At 47.3% G+C, this 20,384-nt stretch overlaps 1 pseudogene; it reads right to left on the reverse strand.

Annotated features, from left to right (window-relative positions):
- Positions 1-19,224: 19,224 nt before the first annotated feature.
- LOC119322539 lies at positions 19,225-19,876 on the reverse strand (annotated as a pseudogene).
- Between the last annotated feature and the right edge of the window lie 508 nt (positions 19,877-20,384).

Below are 20,384 nucleotides of genomic sequence, written 5' to 3' on the forward strand. Positions count from 1 at the left end.
AGCACGTAAATTGTCCATATGTTCATCCAAAGACTTGTTGTAAATCAAGATATCATCAAAATAAACCACCACAAATCCACCAATAAAAGCTCTTAAAACCTCATTCATTAAGCGCATGAAGGTGCTAGGTGCATTTTTCAAGCCAAAAGGCATTACCAGCCACTCATACAACCCAAATTTAGTTTTGAAAGCTGTTTTCCATTCATCTCCAAGTTTCATTCTAATTTGGTGGTAGCCACTACGCAAGTCAATCTTTGTGAAAATTATAGAACCACACAGCTCATCAAGCATGTCGTCTAACCTAGGAATAGGATGACGATACCGAATAGTAATATTATTGATGGCTCTACAATCAGCACACAGACGCCAAGTACCATCTTTCTTAGGAACCAAAAGTATAGGAACAACACAAGGACTAAGGCTTTCACGTACATACCCGCGGTCCAAAAGGTCTTGGACTTGTCGCTGAATTTCCTTGGTCTCCTCGGGGTTGGTTCGATAGGCAGCACGATTTGGCAAAGTTGCACCTGGAATCAAATCAATTTGATGCTCTATCCCTCTGATAGGTGGCAGCCCCGGGGGTATCTCAGCTAGGAAAATGTCCTCAAACTCCTGCAAAAGGTTAGTGACAGCAGGAGATAACGAACTAGCAATATCATCAAGAAAAAACAAAGCTCGTTTGCATATCAAAGCATAGCAAATATCATCATCAGAAATTTCAGCAAGGTCACATTTTGTAGCAAGCATAACACCACCCTTCAATTTAATTCCCTCGGCCTTAGAAATAGGTGCAGGCTTATCTTTTTTAGGTGGAAAAACATAATTAGCAACTTGCTGATTTTCAGATTTAGCATCACTTGAACTAGCAGCTCTCTCTCTCTATCAGCTTGTACAATTTCAGCAGGGGTCAAAGGTACCAAAGTAATTTTCTGACCTTTATGCACAAAAGTGTATTTATTACTTCTTCCATGGTGTGTAGCATCATTATCATGTTCCCAAGGCCGACCCAACAAAAGTGAACAAGCTTGCAAAGGTACGACATCACAATCAACAGAATCAGCATAGGCACCAATGGAAAAAGGAACTCTACATGTTTGTGTTACCTTAGCTTTTCTAGAATCATTTAACCACTGAATATGGTATGCATGTGGGTGTGGTCTTGTGGTCAAACAAAGCTTCTTGACCAGATCAGAACTCACCAAATTGTTGCAGCTTCCTCCATCAAAGATAACACGTGCTCGTCAGTTCTTGATAATGAAGAAAATCTGAAACAAATTGTGGCGTTGTAGCTTCTCGGGTTGCTGAATTTGTGTGTTGAGCACACGCTGAACAATAATGTTCATGTAGCCTGAAGTACCGGCGCCCCCAAGGACATGACCCTCATCATCGTCGTCGGTGGCGGCATCATCATCATTAGCATCATCTTCCACATCGGAGGTGCTGATATAACCTCCATCTTCGGTTGCCACATATGCCCGCTGACTTGGGCAATCCTTTTGCATATGGCTACGTCCTTGACAGCGGTGGCATTGAATGCTGGAAGTGCGTCCCGTCGAGGCGACGGACGAAGAACTATTGGCGGGAACCTGCAAAGAATTTTTTACCTGAATATGTAGGACGTGTAGAAGGTGGTGTAGGTGTTGTAGTAACACGACTGGCTGAGGCAGAAGCTTGCTGGTCCACTGTTAGGGGCACCCGAAAAGAGGATGGCTTAGGCAGCCTCGAAGGAGCCGTCGTGCGTGGCGTGTAGGAGGCGTGGACGTTGCTCTTGTTCCGCTGCTCATGTCCCTGCAATTCCTTCTCTGCAAGCATAGAAAACTTGAACAACTAGTTGACAGTATGAAATTCTTTATAATCAACAATGTCCTGAACATCACGCCTCAAACCCGAATAAAAACGACAAATAGAATCCTCAAGCCCCTCCACTATACCACAACGCATCAAACCCTTTTGAAGCTCAGCATAGTAATCTTGTACAGATTTTTCTCCTTGTTCTAAACGCTGTAGTTTGTTACGCAAATCTCTATGATACGAAGGAGGAACAAAACGATCACGCATAGCTACCTTAAGTCGTTCCCATGTATCAGGTAAAGCACCCTGTCCAGCAAAGTCCTCAAACTCACTAGTAGCTCGTCGAACTCTATGTTGCTTAGGAACAAGGTGGGAATTAAACTTCTGTTCTAACGTCATCTCCCAATCAAGGTAACCCTCGGCATCATAACGACCCGAAAAATTTGGTACTGTTAACTTAATCTTAGCATAAGGATCATCAGGAGCATGATTATTATTACCTTGATGGCGATGTTGATTAACTGTACTACCCATACCTTGAGTGTTACGGCGAAGACGTTGGCGCAATCTTGCTTGTCGTGTAGATGCTTGATCTATGTTCCCATTAGCATCATACACCGTGTCTTCTGGCATTTGTCCACTGGTGTTGCTGCCGGACACGTCGTCGTTGTTGGTTGTTAAACGGGTTTCCAACTCGGTAACCCTGTCAGTTAACGTGGATATCCGTTTGTCCAACCGCTTGATGCTGTTGCCGAGGTTGAGTTCAATGAGCGCATCAGTAACAACCTTCTTGATTGCCTCGTTCATCCCGTCTTGAACCTTCTCTACGGTAGCTTGTAGTTGCTCTTGGCTGACACATTCCTTGAAATCCTTGGGAGTGCTATCGCCGTTTTCGCCGGTACCTGCCATTGTAAACACACAAAAAAAACAGGAACACACAGTGAAGGTTATCCCTATCAACTACTATGCAGTTGCAGTGGTGCCTGTCAACACAGCAAATGTAAGCGTCTTAACAAGCTCTTACAAGGTTCTTACTAGCAAAGCAAAGGATACCTGGAAGGCGTAATCCGGCGAGTGCGAGGGTCAAAAACATGTGCCTGTTCAGAAGGTTGTATGTGGAGCTTGGAAGGCACTATATGTGAGTGGAACACAATTCAAAAACAGATAGTAATGCTGAATAAATGTCCAAAAAGCTTGTCCTAGTTGCTGGTCTACTCGTGTTCTAAACCAAGTGTGATATGGATGACAAGGTAGAAAACAAGTATGAGGCAAAGACAACAACGGACATGAACAAAGGTAAGGACAGTAGCTCAACACAACCCTCAATGCGTAATAATTCTTGCTCCTGCACTTCTTTTGATTTTTTTTGCACAAGCAGCAGGTGAAGGTTCAACTCAATATGATAGACAATGCGGCCTGCAGAAAATCAGAACCGTGTTATACAATTCGTGCTGAAACTATATCGCGCGAACAATCGGTTTTCTTAGCAGAATTTTGCCAATCAAAATTCACCAACCCGGCGAATCGGAACACCAACAAATGTGACCTTTTCTCTCCTTTTTTTTGCTTTTTTTTCTCTCAACTTTTTTTCTTCTTTTTCGCAATTCACTCTTTGCTTCGAGTCTATAGGCAAAAGGTATGGCTGTTTCAAGGGGAGCGCTCCGAGGTATGTTTTGGTGGTGTCCGAATTAAAATCGATGGTTGGAAAAACGGGGGGTATGGTGACAGCGGATTGTGGACTGAACTTATGTTGGTGTGTGGTGATCAAGGACGTGTATGCGATGGAAGTAGAACAGGGTGAAAGGAGGTCTGTCGCACAAGATGAAGGAACATGATGGAAAACACTACTTAGACTAGAACACGAACTAAACCAGCAACAAAAACAATACTAGGACACAAACTCAACACTACGAACTCTGAAAAGGAATTATGCAAAAGGCTGAACGTGGTTCTGGGACGGGGAAGAAATATAGCTAATTTGTTTTTGGCTTTTTTTGTGGACGATAGGATAAAGGCGAAATCAAACAAAGCAGCGTAAGGGCGAACCTGACGGTAACACCTGAGTCTCTGATTACCACTTAATATGAACAAGGGTGTCCCGATCTTCCGAAAGGTTCTGATAACTCTCGATTTGGTGGAAATTTGACACAACTTGATCCGGCTTCCGAACAACACGTTCTGAACCCCGCAATCGCAGCACCACGTCTCCTCTGGTTATCGACCGGCGATGCACGGTCGACCTCGCCAAGAAGGCTAATCCTTGCCTGGGAATCGAAGAACACAAGCAAGAACAAGAAAGAATGCAACCGAATTGCAGATGTATGATTAATCTCACGAAGTTGGGGTCTCACAAACCGATGAACGACAAAACTGTTCTTGACAGGATAATCTAAGCAAAACCCGACCCTAACCTAAGCACCGGCGGCTGTAAGTATGGTCTAGGGTTAAGCAAGGACCCTCTGGTCACGCCCCTAATTGGGCTCAAAAAGATACATGGCCCAAAGGCCAAAAACAGTGGCGCAACACCGAGACAGATTCTGGGCGTCTTTTGTTTCGATGATTCCCGTTAATTCAGGAAGAATTTGACCATGGGACCAGCGCCAATGGATAGGTTATCTTCTCAGCTATCCGTGCATATATAGAACGTCCAAAACCGAGCCCGTATGCGACCTGGACAACCGTTTTAGTGCAGACTGCTCCTGGACTCCGAAACAGACTCGAAGTCAACTTTGTTTGGGCCTCCACCTTGACTTGGACGCCCTTGCTGGTCCTCTCCACCTCCGAGCCCCTCTCCTAGTATCTCCTGGTGCTCTCCATGGTTCCTAATCATAATATAATCATTAGGTAGCAATCTATTCTCAGGAACATATAAAGAAGTGCTTAGGAACGAGCTCACCTCTAAATTCAATTGTCGTGCTCGAGCTCTAGTGATCGGTCCTTGTATTTGCAGTGGAGTTTTGTATGTATCCGACGGAGTGATGTCCTCATCAACTGCCCTACCCCTCCTCCGCCGCTCCGGCGCCACGCCCACGCGCATGCGGCTACGGCTGGAGCCGCGGGGGAGCGGCGAGGAGGCAAGGGTCCGTGCGAGGGAGGCGGCGGCGGTGGCTTCCATGGGGATCGGAGCGGAGGAAGGTGGGAGCTTGGGGGATTGTTGCGCGCGGCCGGTGCTCGCCGGAACCGGCCAGCGTGGGTGGTGGCGGCGGCGAGGAGATCGTGGGGAGAGGAGTAGGTGAGTTTGTGTTAACCCCCCGACGGCCCGGCTCCACCGGACGGCCCGGCTCCACCGGACAGCCCGGCCCCACCTACCAATGAGGCAAGGACTCGGCCCCGCCGCAACCGTCGCAGCAACCCACGCTACTGTGGCCCAGAGTGGGTCAACCGGCCCGGTCCATCTGCTTCCACTACTTAAGCTACCCTGCCTCTCCGTTCCCCTCATCCAGTGGATCACGAACGGCGGCGGCGACAAGAACCCTAGCTACTCTCGATCCCCATTCGTGTAATCGAGCCTGTATCCAAACTCCATCGCTACTGAGTGACTATAGATCGATTCCCTCCCTTGCTTGTCCCTAACATCTGGTATCAGTCGCCACAACACCTCCATCCTTCTGCCCGATCTGGCTCATCTCATCGAAGCTCGAGGGATCCGCCACGGTCGTTTTCTCGTCGAAGCCGTGGATCCGTCTGCGAAGGCCTACCTCGACAAGCTCACCGCAACGATGGAGGCCAACACCACGGCCCTCACCGCGGTCACTATCCGCCTCGACGATCTCGTCGCGTGGCGGCCGGATCTGGAGCGCCGCGTCTCCGATCTGGGCGATGCGGTCACCGCTCTCCAACAGGTGCGCCCGCTTCCCTCCATCGACACCAGCGGGAGCGCGCCACCCCTTCCCACTACGGTGCCACCTCCCGTGCTGCCCACCGACAGCGTGGGCCTGGCGGGAGGCGATGAGGACGCCCCTCAAGGGGCTAAGGACCACGGTGAATTCCATCTGCATCAGGGGAGGCCGGTGGTGTCGTTCCAGACGCCGCCGCCCCTCCCGGCCAACGGTCAGATCGAAATCCTACCTTCTCCTTTTGCGCATGCTAGTCAGATGCTTGCGGGTTTGGGACAAGCCCATCCTTCCATTTCGTTCCCACAATTCACGGGCGAGAACCCGAACATGTGGAAAACGATGTGTGAACAATATTTCTCCATGTTTGGCATTCATAAAACATTCTGGGTTCCCATGGCTGCCCTCAACTTCTCTGGGGCCGCGGCCATTTTGTTACAGTCAGTCCAAAAGAAGCTCAATAGCTTCGATTGGGAATCCTTATCTGCTCTGTTAACTACATGATTTGGTCGCGATAGACATCAATTGCTCATTCGGCAGTTTTATACCATCAAACAAACATCTACTGTAGCTGATTATATCGAACGATTTGAATTGATCATTAATCATTTGAGATCTTATTCGGATTCTATTCACCCCTTTTACTTCCTCGCCCGTTTTGTGGAAGGATTGCGGGAGGACATTCGAGCGGTGGTCATGCTTCAGCGAGCACCCGATCTGGACACGGCCTGCGCCTTGCCGCTACTTCAGGAGGAGGTGGCTGACAACGCGCGTGCGGATATGCTTCGTCCCGCACCTACGCGCCCTTCGGACGCGCCACCGAAGCTCACCGTGCCGCTCCCTCTGCCCCTTCCGCCGGCGCGTGCGACACCACCAGCTCCAGCCACAAATCGCCGCGGCACCGACGCCGCACGAGCCAACTCAACCAAGCTCAAGGCTCTACGTGACTACCGCAGAGCGCGTGGGCTGTGCTTCAAGTGTGGCAAGCGGTGGGGTCCCGACCACACCTGCCCAATGTCAGTCCAGCTCCAAGTCGTCGAGGAACTTCTGGAACTCTTCGGCATCGACGCTACATCCACACCACAGTAGCCGGAAACCACTCAAGATGAAGTGGTCATGGCCATCTCCAAGCCGGCCCTGACGGGGGGCGTATCGAGCAAGGCGTTCCAATTACGAGCATGGATCCAGGGGCGTGAGGTCCTGATGCTAGTGGACTCTGGCAGCACCACGTCCTTCATCAACGAGCGCCTGGCGGCGACCATCCAAGGAGTCGAACCCCTCCCACGTGCATACCAGGTGCGCGTTGCCGATGGGGGAGCACTCGCCTGCTCTGCCAGTGTGCCACAGTGCCAATGGTGCACCCAGGGGCACCAGTTCACGACGAATATGAAGGTGCTGGCGCTCGGGACGTACGACGCAATCTTGGGCATGGACTGGCTCGAGGAGCATAGTCCCATGACCGTGGATTGGCGTGCGAAACTCATCGAGATTCCGTCGACCGCGGGGGCAATTCGTCTCCAAGGGCACGAAGCTACTTCCTCAACTTGTTCCGTCATCAACGTGCTCCAACTTCAACACCTCTGCAACATGAATGCCATCACGCACATGGCGCTGATCTATGCGACGACCAGCGAGGGTAGCAACAACACCACTTCCCCAGAGATTCAAGCTGTTTTGGAGGAATTCTCGGATGTATTCAAGGAGCCAGAAGGGTTACCGCCTCGCCGCGACTGTGATCACAAGATCCCTGTCATACCAGGGGCCCAACCAGTGAATATCCGACCCTACCGGAATAAGCCAGAGCACAAGAAGGAGATCGATGCTCAGGTGGAGGAGCTTCTCCGCAAAGGCATTATCCAGAAAAGCAGCAATCCCTTCTGTTCACCAGCCATTCTCGTCAAGAAGAAGGACGGGACTTGGAGGTTTTGTATCGACTACAGACACCTCAATGCCATCACTTACATCGCCAAGTATCCCGTGCCTATCATTGAAGAGTTGTTGAACGAGCTGTACGGTGCAACCTGGTTCTCCAAACTAGATCTGTGCTCGGGCTATCACCAGTCCGCTTGGCAGAAGGGGAAGAGTACAAGACCGCGTTCCAGACACATTCAGGCCATTATGAGTTCGTGGTGGTTTCCTTCGGGCTAGCGGGTGGGCCGGCCACTTTCAACGGAGCTCTGACAACCACTCTGAAACCAGTCGATTGCAAGTGTGTGCTCCTCTTCTTCGACGACATCCTCGTGTTCAGCTAGACTATGGGAGACCACATCAACCATCTGTGACAAGTGCTGCAGCTGTTGCGCCGGGATCAATGGCACATGAAGATGTCCAAGTGCAAGTTCGGTCAGCACAGCCTATCATACCTGGGACACGTCATCAGCGACCAGGGAGTGTCCACAGAACCAACCAAGATACAAGCAGTATCCAACTAGACGACACCAACTGACGTCAAGGCAGTCTGTAGTTTCTTGGGACTGGCGGGGTACTATCGAAGATTCGTCAAGAACTTTGGAGTCATAGTCCGGCCGCTGTTCAACCTTCTAAAAAAAGGAGCACCGTTCGTTTGAACACCAGCCACAGATACAGCATTCCAGCTCCTCAAGCAGCATCTGATCGAAGCACCAGTGCTGGCACTCCCCAACTTCGCCAAGCCATTTGTGATTAAGACCAACGCATGCGACAAAGGGATCGGAGCGATACTGCAACAGGATGGCCACCCTATCGCTTATATGAGCAAAGCCTTGAGCCCTCGATACCAAGGACTCTCAACCTACGAGAAGGAATACTTGGCAGTTATTGTGGCCGTAGATCAGTGGCGTCCCTACCTCCAGCATGCCGAATTCACCATCCTGACTGACCAACGCAGTTTGACCCACCTGACAGAGCAGAGGCTATCAACACCATGGCAACAACGAGCCTTTACGAAACTGCTGGGACTCCGTTACGTCATCAAGTACAAGAAAGGAGCTAAAAACATGGCAGTGGATGCATTGTCCAGAGCGAAGGGAACTGAAGTCCTACACACCATCAGTGTGTGCCAACCAGCGTGGCTCAAAGACATTGTCAACAGCTACAACACCAACCCACAGGCGCAAAAACTCTTGGAGCAGTTAGCTGTTCGAGAGGATCCAAAAGGGCGATTTCAGTTACAGAACGGACTGCTCCGCTTTCATGGACGCATCTGGCTGGGAGGAACCACAGCAATGCAGCGGCGCATCATCTCAGCGTTCCATGACAGCCCAATGGGGGGCCACTCCGGATTCCCAGTGACCTACCGTTGCATCCGCAGGCTATTTTCCTGGCCCAAGATGAAGGCGCATGTGCAGCAATATGTGCGGTGTTGTCAGGTGTGTCAGCAGGCCACGTCAGACCGCACTGCGTCACCAGGTCTGTTAATGCCACTACCAATTCCCAGAGAATTGTGGGATCTCATCACCATGGACTTCATGGACGGATTGCCACAATCGGGTCAACACAACTGCTTGCTGGTGGTGGTCGACAAGAGGACTCGGTTTGCTCACTTCCTCCCTCTTGCGCATCCTTATACAGCATCTAAACTGGCCAACATCTACATGCAACAACTATACACTACTAGGGAAAAGCCTATACACATAATCTTATCAGCAGCGCACCTCAAAATAACTCGCTGCTGCTAACTAGCAGTAGCGCGGACCACTGAAACTCGTTGCTGAGACAAATATAGCAGTAGCGCGTCCACCCAAAGACGCGCTGCTGCTATAATTCCTACGAGGCCGCCGCGAGGCTAGTTATAGCAGCAACGCGTTAATACGACGCGCGCTACTGCTACGTAGCATAGTAGCAGCGCATTTCCCCGACAAGCACTACTGCTAAGTTTCCTACAAAAATTTAGTCCCACCTCGCTCCGTGAAGAGAGTTTCTACCACCTTAAATATGTTACTTCTCACACTTTGACAAGCACTTGATCTTCATTGAACTCTATGTGTAGAATTTGTGGCTGCAATATGAGTCTTCACCTGTTCCTAAACCGGTGAGGACTCATATTTTCAAATTAGATTGTACACAAAAAGATCGTTGATGATCAATGTGTATTTTTGCGTGCTGACATATAGCAGTAGCGCTTTATCGTGAAAAGCTCTGGTGCTAGATAGCTTAGCAGTAGTGCATTTTGCTGAAGAGCGCTACTGCTAAGCCATCCATCTCCCTGATCTCCTCCCTTCGGATCCACTCACACACAACCACTCAAAATCTGCGCCGAGCGCCCCTGTCGCCCCTCTCCTCCGCGCGTCTGCGCTGCGCGCCCCCGTCGCCGCTCCTCCGTCTGCGCCGCGCGCCGTCACCTCCTCCTCCTTGCTGGACTCGGTACCGGCCTCCTCCTCCGTCCTCCCTCTCCACTCGCCGCTGGCCGGCCCCTCCTCGCTCCGCCTTCCTCCTCCGTCCTCCCTCAACTTGCCGCGCCGGCCGGCCCCTCCGCGCTCCGCCTTCCTCCTCCATCCTACTCTCTTCTCCCTCCTCGAGTCGACCTCCTTCTCCCTCCTGCTCATATGCAACATTTTGATTTAGTTGATATAATTTAGTTGACTTAGTAGGCTAGTTGATTTAGTTGACTTAGAACATTTTGATTTAGTTGATTTAGTAGGCTAGTTGATTTAGTTGACTTAGAACATTTTGATTTAGTTGATTTACTAGGCTAATTCATTTAGTTAATTTAGTTGACTTAGAACATTTTGATTTAGTTGATTTAGTAGGCTAATTCATTTAGTTAATTTAGTTGACTTAGAACATTTTGATTTAGTTGATTTAGTAGGCTAGTTGATTTAGTTGCCTTAGAATATTTTGATTTAGTTGACTTAGTAGGTTAGTTGATTTAGTTGACTTAGAACATTTTGATTTAGTTGATTTAGTAGGCTAATTCATTTAGTTAATTTAGTTGACTTAGAACATTTTGATTTAGTTGATTTAGTAGGCTAGTTGATTTAGTTGCCTTAGAATATTTTGATTTAGTTGACTTAGTAGGTTAGTTGATTTAGTTGACTTAGAACATTTTGATTTAGTTGATTTAGTAGGCTAATTCATTTAGTTAATTTAGTTAACTTAGAACATTTTGATTTAGTTGATTTAGTAGGCTAGTTGATTTAGTTGCCTTAGAATAGTTTGATTTAGTTGACTTAGTAGGTTAGTTGATTTAGTTGACTTAGAACATTTTGATTTAGTTGATTTAGTAGGCTAGTTGATTTAGTTGACTTAGGAACATTTTGATTTAGTTGATTTAGTAATCCTTTGCTCATATTGCTTTAGGAAGAATGGCGCCACCACCACCACCACTATGTCAACTGTGCAAGTCAAGATGCGCCAGCAGCCTTGCAACTGGCAAGCTGTTCGGCATCTACTTCCAGCCGAGTTTTCATCATGCGGCAGTAAGAAATTAGATGAAATGTAATAACTATTTTATTTTTAGTGTTGGCATTACTGCATTGTGTCATTTTGCTTAGTTTACACAGATCGTCCCATGCAATGTGAGGTTGAAATTCAACAAGCTGACAGGAGACACTATGACATTTGAGGCTCCTGGGGGGGCGTACACTATGGAGGTCGAGAAAGGACGCAATATGTCGCAGATTGGAGGAGATGGATGGGCCCGTTTCGTCGCTCGCATGCATCTTACTGGTGGTGAGTTGATCAGCTTCAACTTCCGAGCAGAAAGACCCAAGCTAGCTGTCATTTATCTCAACCTGGTGGAAGATGATGAAGATGACGAAGATGATGAAGATGATGAAGATAATGAGGACCCACTCGATGAAGATGATGAGGACCCACTTCATGAAGCCATCGTAGCTCAAAGAACAAGGCTGAGTGAGGAGGAGGTGTCCAACCTGTGGGACATAATTCCGCCACGTGCTGACTTTGTCGGGGTGCCATTCATGACCCGCTTGACAAATACCATGGTTGATCGACATGATATGGTATGTTATACTTACAAATGCAAATTAATAGTGTGAATTACTTAGTGTACAGTCCAATGATATGGTATGTTGTGTGGAATCTAGTCGATGATATATATCTTTTAGTGTAGAGTTCGATCACATGCTTATTAATTGATATGTTTTTCTTATTCAGAAATTGGCAAAGAGCATATCTGTGAGTTATGGTATCGAGCCTGATGAAGAAGGCTCAGCTGGACTACGCCTTACTGCAAGGGGCTCCGTCACAACCTGTACTTACCACGTGGACACTGACGGTCGCACACACTTAAGCTCGGTTGGGTGGAAGAAATTCCTCGATGGCAAGAATCTTCATGTTGGACAGGCCATCCTAATTACTATCAGGAACACCAACCGACCAGGCTTGAGGATGATGATTGTCTTCGATATCATCTAGAACTACATATGTGTGTGTGGATATATCATCTAGAACTACATATGTGTGTGTGGCTATATCATCTAGCTAGAACTACATATGTGTGTGTGGCTATATCATCTAGAACTACATATGATGATCGTCGTCGATATCATCTAGAACTACATATGATGATGGCCGTTGATATGACCATGTACTGCTTGAGGATGCATGTTGGCTATGCATGAAATTGTTATCTTAGTACTCCCTTCGTTCCAAATTACTCGTCGTGGTTTAAACTAAAACCACGACGAGTAATTTCGAACGAAGGGAGTACTACCGTGCCTAGTAATGGTTTATGAATTTGATATCTACTAGTAGTACCTAGTATCTAGCATCTGAAAGGAGAACTGAAAGGGAAAATGATGAAAGATATAGCAGTAGCGTGGGATGAAGAAATCGCTACAGCTAGTTAATAGTAGCGCGTTCCTAAAAAGCACTGCTGATATCGTTCAACAGTAGTAGCGCTGGTTGGGGCCGCGCTAGTACTATGAGTTAGCTGTAGCGCCTTATTAGTAGCGCGGCCACCCGCGCTGCTGCTAGCCTGAAAACCCGCGCTGCTGCTAGCCTTTTCCCTAGTAGTGATACAAGCTCACGGGTTCGCTGGAGCTATCGTATCTGACCGTGACCCAGTTTTCACCAGCCACTTTTGGCAGGAGCTGTTTAAGTATGCAGGTACGGAATTGCGCATGAGCACAGCGAACCATCCGCAGACTGACGGCCAAACCGAGCGGGTCAACCAATGCATTGAGACGTACCTCCGTTGCTTCGTTCAACTGTGCCTAAAGTGCTGGAGATTTTGGGTACCTCTGGCGCAGTTCTGGTACAACTCATCCCACCACTCAGCCATAGGAATGACACCATTCAAGGCCATGTTTGGAAGAGAACCAAGGGACTGGGGGATCACTGCATCTACATCATCGTTAGTGCCAGCGCTGCAAACCTAGCTCGAAGAACGAGAGGTTATGCAAGATCTCATCCAACAACAACTCCACCGCGCATGCCAGATCATGCAGGACCAGGCGAACAAGAAGCGCTCCTTTCGCCAGTTCCAGATCGGCGATCAAGTCTTCCTCAAATTGCAGCCTTACATCCAAACCTTAGTGGCTCTGCGAGCAAACCACAAGCTAAGCTACAAGTACTAAGGCCCATTCAAGATCATCGGCAAGGTCAATGATGTCGCCTACAAACTGCAACTTCCTCCTCATGCAACAGTACACCCAGTCTTTCATGTGTCGCAACTTCGACAAGCCTTACTGCCACCCACCGCATCCACAACTCTGCCGTCAGAAGCAGGCGACACGGCGATCCCGATCAAGATCCTCCAGACAAGATGGCGCAAGAAGAACGAGACCATGATCGAGCAAGTCCAAGTCCAATGGTCGGCCGGCGCGGCGCTCGACACCACCTGGGAGGACAAGTAGGCGCTGCAAGCTCGCTTCCCCCATGTGGAGGCTTGGGGGCAAGCCTCGTCTCAAGGAGGAGGGGATGTTAACCCCCCTGACGGCCCGGCTCCACCGGACGGCCCGACCCCACCTACCAATGAGGCAAGGACTCGGCCCAGCCGCAACCGTCGCAGCAACCCACGCTACTGTGGCCCAGAGCGGGTCAACCGGGCCGGTCCGTCTGCTTCCACTACTTAAGCTACCCTGCCTCTCCGTTCCCCTCATCCAGTGGATCACGAACGGCGGCGGCGGCAAGAACCCTAGCTACTCTCGATCCCCATTCGTGTAATCGAGCCTGTATCCAAACTCCATCGCTACTGAGTGACTATAGATCGATTCCCTCCCTTGCTTGTCCCTAACAGTTTGTGAGAGAGTTTTTTTGGATGAGAGAAAGAGAGAGAGTGGTGGGGTTGGAGTGGATCGGGCCGGGATGGATGGTGGGGTGGTGGACACGTTTAGTAATAGCGTGGGTGTCTTACCTCTGCTACAGCTAGTTAGTTAGTAGCAGCGCAGGTTTTATACCCCTCGCTACTACTATGGCAATGTTCCGAGGGCATGGTGAAGACCACTTAGTAGCAGCGTGGGTTTATACCCCTCGCTACTACTATCAACTTAGTAGTAGAGCGGGTTTTATACCCCTCGCTACTACTAATTAGCAGTAGTGTCTCCTTTTAAACCGCGCTGCTGATAAGTTTCTGTGTATAAGGTTTTCCCTAGTAGTGAATATCCGACTGAAGGGCAATATCCTACAACCACCCCATCAGGCAAGCAAACCCCCTTGTTCATTCCGATACAATCCCACTCTCTCGCTCCTGCTCTCTTTTACTGCATTAGGACAACAACGATTCAACTGTTACATGTTGTGGTAGTTGAACCCTTTCCTCTACATGACATGTCATCTCCACAATAAATAGATGAAACCCACTAGAATGAGTAGTAGTTGTTTGAGCCCTGATGTGCTTACTCATTCATGCTTGTTTGTCATGCCTGCTACTTCTTAGAGTTGAGTCAGGTCTGATTCATCAGGGATGAATTCGAATGGTGATGAAAAATGTCCTACTGTGTGTGAGCTAAGTGTGTGAACACGATTTGGTAAAGGTAGCGGTGAGAGGACATGTAGGAGTACATGGTGGGTTGTCTCATTGAAACCGTCCTCAGGAACTGAGTTCTGTGTTTGTGATCCATGAATAGTTACTACCATACATTGGGCTCCGGGAACTCCAAGATCTCTTGACTTATTAATCAACTTCATCTCTGTCCAGGAGTTGCAACTAGTTTCTGGTGTTTGTAGGTAGTGTTAGTAGTCTACCAAGTGGCACCTGGTACAGGTGGGCTTGGGACAGACTAGGCACCATGGCACGGTGTACCAAGCGTAGATCCACCCGTCGAGGTGGGCTTGGGAACCCTGCACACATTTCTTGGGGCCGTGAGCGACGCCCCGGTCGGATCTCCTTGCGGATGGAACCCGAATAGGCGATAAACCTGGACGAGAGACTTGTGTGGTTAGTCAGGTCGTGGCCGACACCCTCGCTGGGCTTCCACTTGAAGGTTGCCGAGTACATGTCGTGTAAACAGCGATAAGTGGTGAGAGCGTGTGTGAAGAAGTACACCCCTACAGGGTTAACATTATCTATTCGAATAGCCGTGTCCGCGGTAAAGGACTTCTGGGTTGCCTATACAGTTCATAGACAAGTGAAAGTGGATACTCTAAAATGCGCAAGATAAGCGTGAGTGCTATGGATGGCGTTCTCATAAGGAGACGGGAGCGGATCCGGAGTGGTGTATTGATATGGTGAATATGTGGACTCGTGTGCGCCACCTCAAAAGAGTTACTTGCAGTCGTAGTACATGATAGCCACTGAGTCAAAGCTGGCCTGCTGCAGTTAAACCCCACCATCCCCTTTGTTGATAATGATGCATATGTAGTTAGATTTGATGTAAGTCTTGCTGGGTACATTTGTACTCACGTTTGCCTATTTTATGTTTTTGTAGAGAGACTTCCGTCTCACTAGTAGTTTCGCGTGGACTTCGACGTTTAGCTTGTTACCTCAGCTACGATCTTGTGCCCTCAGCAGGATCTTGTAGATAGTCAGGCTTCTCAGCCTTTTTTTCATTTGTAGATGTCTGTACTCAGACATTTTGAGATTCTGCTTGTGCTTTGACTTGTGTGCCCTGAATGTTGGGTCATGAGACCCATGTTTGCAATATCTCGCTCCTCGGAGGCTATTGAACAAAATACTTGAGTTGTAAAGTCATGTTGTGATGCCATGTTGTATTTGCACATATCGAGCATATTGTGTGTATGTTATTGAAATGCTTGGTATGTGTGGGATCTGACTATCTAGTTGTTTACCCTTGGTAGCCTCTCTTACCGGGAAATGTCTCCTAGTGCTTCCACTGAGCCTTGGTAGCTTGCTACTGCTCCGGAACACTTAGGTTGGCCGGCATGTGTCCTTCTTTGTTCCTGTGTCTGTCCCTTCGGGGAAATGTCACGCGGTGTCTACCGGAGTCCTGCTAGCCTACTATAGCCTGGTTTACCGGAGTCCGGCTAGCCGAGCTGCTACAACCCAGATTCACTCGCTGATGACCGACACGTTCGTTGCTAGGTCATGTATGCCTGTCCCTGTAAGTTAGTGCCACTTTGGGTTCACGACTAGCCATTTTAGCCCGGGCTCCTTGTCATATGGATGCTAGAGACACTATCATATACATGTGCCAAAAGGCGCAAAAGGTCCTGGGCCTGGTAAGGCGACACTCGTGGGAATACCGTGCGTAAGGCCGCAAAGTGATATGAGGTGTTACATGCTAGATCGGTGTGGCATTGAGTCGGGGTCCTGACACTCCCTTCCTGCTCAATATTTGGGAAGAGGACCAGGGCCTCCATAAATAGAGCTAGCCACCACTGTAGAAGGGGATCGAATCCTTCCCAAGCAGAACACCACGCCACCTCAAGAACACCTCTCGCGAGTTAGTTCTTCCCTTGTATTGTTCATCATCAGCCCAAGAGGCAATCCACCACACCACACACTAGAGTAGGGTATTACACCACAACGGTGGCCCGAAACAGTATAAACCTTGTGTCTCTTGTGTTGTTCATCGTGCTAGCTCAGAATCGCGGCGAGATCGTGGGCGTGTTTCGGTAGGGAGTAGATCTTCGTGCGCACCCCAGTGTTCGAACCTTAAGGGTTTTGCCGGAACCCCATATCCGACAGCCTCAATGCCAAGGAAGCAGGGCAAAGATTAACCCCTTTGCGTATATGAACTACAACATATGAAAGTTGGGTGGATACTCCTATTTAATTGGTTTAACCAGAAACAAAGGATATGATGAGATTAGTATTCGAAAAGTCAACCGAAAACCGAGCCCTAACCTTTAATTGATCAGAATTTCAATACCCCTACTACTCGTATGTATTGGTGTGGGTTCATATGTAAACATTTGTATTGGCTTAGCAGAGCACTTCGTATCCCGCCACAACCGATCCTTTGCTTCCTTCTCACTCAACTTTTTGACTCAACTGTCGTTTCCCCTGTTACACAAAGCTATGTATATAGGGCTAGTTGTTCATCCCTTTTGCTCGTGACATATCCCCTCGCTCTGTCTTCTATTCCTTCTATGTGTTATGTTACAAAGGCCATCGGTCTTATGGAAAGAGAAGGCATATAATCGATTCTTTGACCGGCTTTGCTTCTTTCCCGATTCACGTAGATTGGAATTCACTTTCTTTAGGGCATGGCTAGTTTCGGGTTTTCTAAAACCATTGCCCAACTCTTTCTTATTCAGACACACCAACTGATATGTTGGACTAACAAGCTAGGGAATAATTGGGGCTTATGTGGACCCCTTCCCTTTAATTTAAGAAAGAGGTCTTCCTAGCTCACTATAAACTAGATCTTCTTCCGATCTTCGCTCTCTATGGCTTGTGAATTGTTGTACTGATTCACTCTCTTCTAGGGGATCTCCTCCTATGGAGGCATGTAAAGTGGGTTCTATCACATTTTCCATCTTAGCATGAGCAATATAAGCAATCATGGTATCAACAAATACATTGTTTGGGAAAGAAAGTGAAAACAATAGATCCAATTCTTGGTTTTGGGGATGGATTTCTCACAACCCTAAGGTGCTTGCTAATCTCTCAAATGAGTCGATGTCAATAGCAATTTTGACGAATCATCTTAAACATCTTTAGTGCCTTTTGCCTTTGCGCTCAATCGATCAGAAGAAAGGGAATACAACCTGCCCCTCATTGTCCTTCAATCATGGTGCAATGAATATCGTAGATAGAGTGATTTCAATCTGATACAGCTAGCTTTCCTTTCAAAGTGAAACGATATTCCTTTTACGTTGAGATATTTGAATTGGATTTTCTTTCACCACTACTATCATGACGCACAGAAAACACTAACGTTTCCGCTCACTTTCAACCACTACCACTTTACCTGAGCACTATGATGCAGTCGGTCAAGTATTGAGTTTCTATTAGTATATCAAGGGCTTATGAGAACTGAAAAGAAAAAATGAAAAAAGGAATTCTCATAGTTCATTGAATTAAGGGAGGGCCATTCGTGGGGGTTCGTGGAAGAGTTGGGTTCGATTCCCTTTATATGTGATGTGGCGAAAAAGACTGATTCAACAAAATATGCCATGCCAGCATTAAGATTTAAAAGTGTCGTCTACCTGTAGGAAATGTTCAGAACAGAGAACTTTCTCTAATCCAACGCCATATTCTTCGAAGATTGAGGAACAAGAGGAGATAAAGATAGGTAGTTTGTGATTTGATGTTACTGTTTAGATTTTCTCTCCGAGAAAGATTTTTTTAATGGATCTCCTCTTGTTCCACAGAGATATTTCATGACTGATTCAACGAAATATGGCATGACGCATTCAAATCTATATATAGAGAGATTTTTCTCAAAGGATAGGGATCTCTGTGGATAGATATAAAGATAGGGATCGCTATAAATCAAAATATATGGAAAAAGTGCACTTTTTGACTACTACTACTATTTCTTAGACTTTTTCAAGGGAACATCGTTTTTTATTTTGACTGAATTTGTCGGAGTGTAGACGAGCAAGCAGAGCCCAGGAAAGAGGTCAGATCGTCATAGAGCAGTCGACTATAAGCATAAGACTGCTAGCCAGAGAGAAGGCAGTCTCTCTCGAGAAACATGGCCCAATTTCTCTTCTTTATTTTCACACGGGCGACAATTGGGAATAAAACAGACCATGAAAATGAGTTAAAATGTTAAAAAAGGAAGAGTGCATTCTCCACTTTCTTATCTCAAAAATGCGTAATATTTTGATGTCATGTGTCTGTTTCTCTGAAAAGGTGGGTTGGCCCTTAGGGCAAACAGTAGTGCCAGGTTCCATTGTGGAATGGTCGTTTGCCGGTGACCTTTGTCCGCTGTAGTACGAGTGACTGGCGCATCGCATCCAATGTCTCATGTCAATGAGTCTGTTAGAAAACAGATCCAAATGAATCAATGATTTCCCCTTTATTTCCCTCTGAGCACAAGGGGAACCAAGATTGAGAATGAATTAAAACACACCAAATGTTTCATTTTTCCTATTATCAGTTGTCAGCTCAGATACAAACCAGGGGAAAAATAACATGGAACGAATTCTTTATACTCGAAAGCCTTTACCTTTCCAACTCGAAAGAACGAAGCGAATAAAGAAATTCTCGATTGTGTGGGTGTGAAGTCTACCGTCAAGCTAGTTTCTAGTCAGTCTAGCTCTTTCTTTCTCACGGCGTGGACTCGAACCACAATTTCTCCTTTTAGTGGATCGTGATTTGGTCTGTCGTCCTCCTAGAATCCAAGGCATTTCTTTGGAATACATCCTGTCTTTTCACCTTGGTAGTCCTATGCATAGTAAGTACTATAGCCCCAATCATAGCAACTAATAAAATCAGCCTGGAAACCAAAAACCAAACGGAATAGTAGGTATAAAGTAAATTGCCCAATGTTTCCAAATTAGTCCAACTTCATACCTTTCTGGCATAAACCGTATATCTCAAAGAGGTCGTATTTTTGTGGGTTGGTAGTAATGGAATGGCTTCGTTATCTAAAATGAAGAACATTTCCCACCAAAAGATCAGTCCAATAATACCACTCACTGGTAAATAGCGCAATACTTCTTCGCAAATCTCTGCTATTTGAATATTGAACATCATAGCCACGAATAGGAATGAAACGACAATAGCTCCTATATGAACTACTGGGGAGATCATAGCGGTCAAGACCTAACAAAATAAGTAAACCAAAAGTGTCAAAAAAGACTAGGATGAGAAACAAAATAGAATGTACCGGGTTTTTAGCACGTACAACCATCAAACCAGAGACCAAAGTAGGGCTCGACAAAACAAAAAGTATCATGGTACGTCATCCTCCCTTGAAATGGAACTTGAATGCTAGAGCAAGAAGACGCATTCAAGTCGATCTATTACACCAGCGTGGTTGTTCGTATTTCATTTTCTTCTTCCAAGCCGACGCTCTTCTTATAAAAGAAAGCACTCACTAAATTACTTTCTAAATCTCGTCTTTCTCTGGACGCCGAGAATTTTTGACGTGTTCGGGTCAATCGGAGGTTCGGCTTGCTTCTCCCCCACCCTCGCCTTTGAAATGGATAACCCCGCTGCCACAGGAGCAGGATTTTAAGGGCTTCTATTGAAGCGGAATAGGAGGAAGCCATGTATTCTTTCAAGAATCTCCAAATCCCCCCTTTACCTTCTCTTTTAATTCTATAAAAGGGTGAACATATAATATAGGCCCGGTCGCCTTTCTATGAAGGCGAGCAGCCCGGCCCCCTTGTTGAAATTTGGATATTAAGGAAGCCGTATTTCACAATAGCAGCTCCGAGAAAGCTAGGCTTAGTGTGCGCCTCTTGCGGTCATTTTAGTGACTCAATTTGCTGGCTTCCCTCAGCTCAGACTGGTGT

This window comes from Triticum dicoccoides, chromosome 6B (assembly GCF_002162155.2).
Source record: "Triticum dicoccoides isolate Atlit2015 ecotype Zavitan chromosome 6B, WEW_v2.0, whole genome shotgun sequence".
NCBI classification, from domain to species: Eukaryota; Viridiplantae; Streptophyta; class Magnoliopsida; order Poales; family Poaceae; genus Triticum; species Triticum dicoccoides.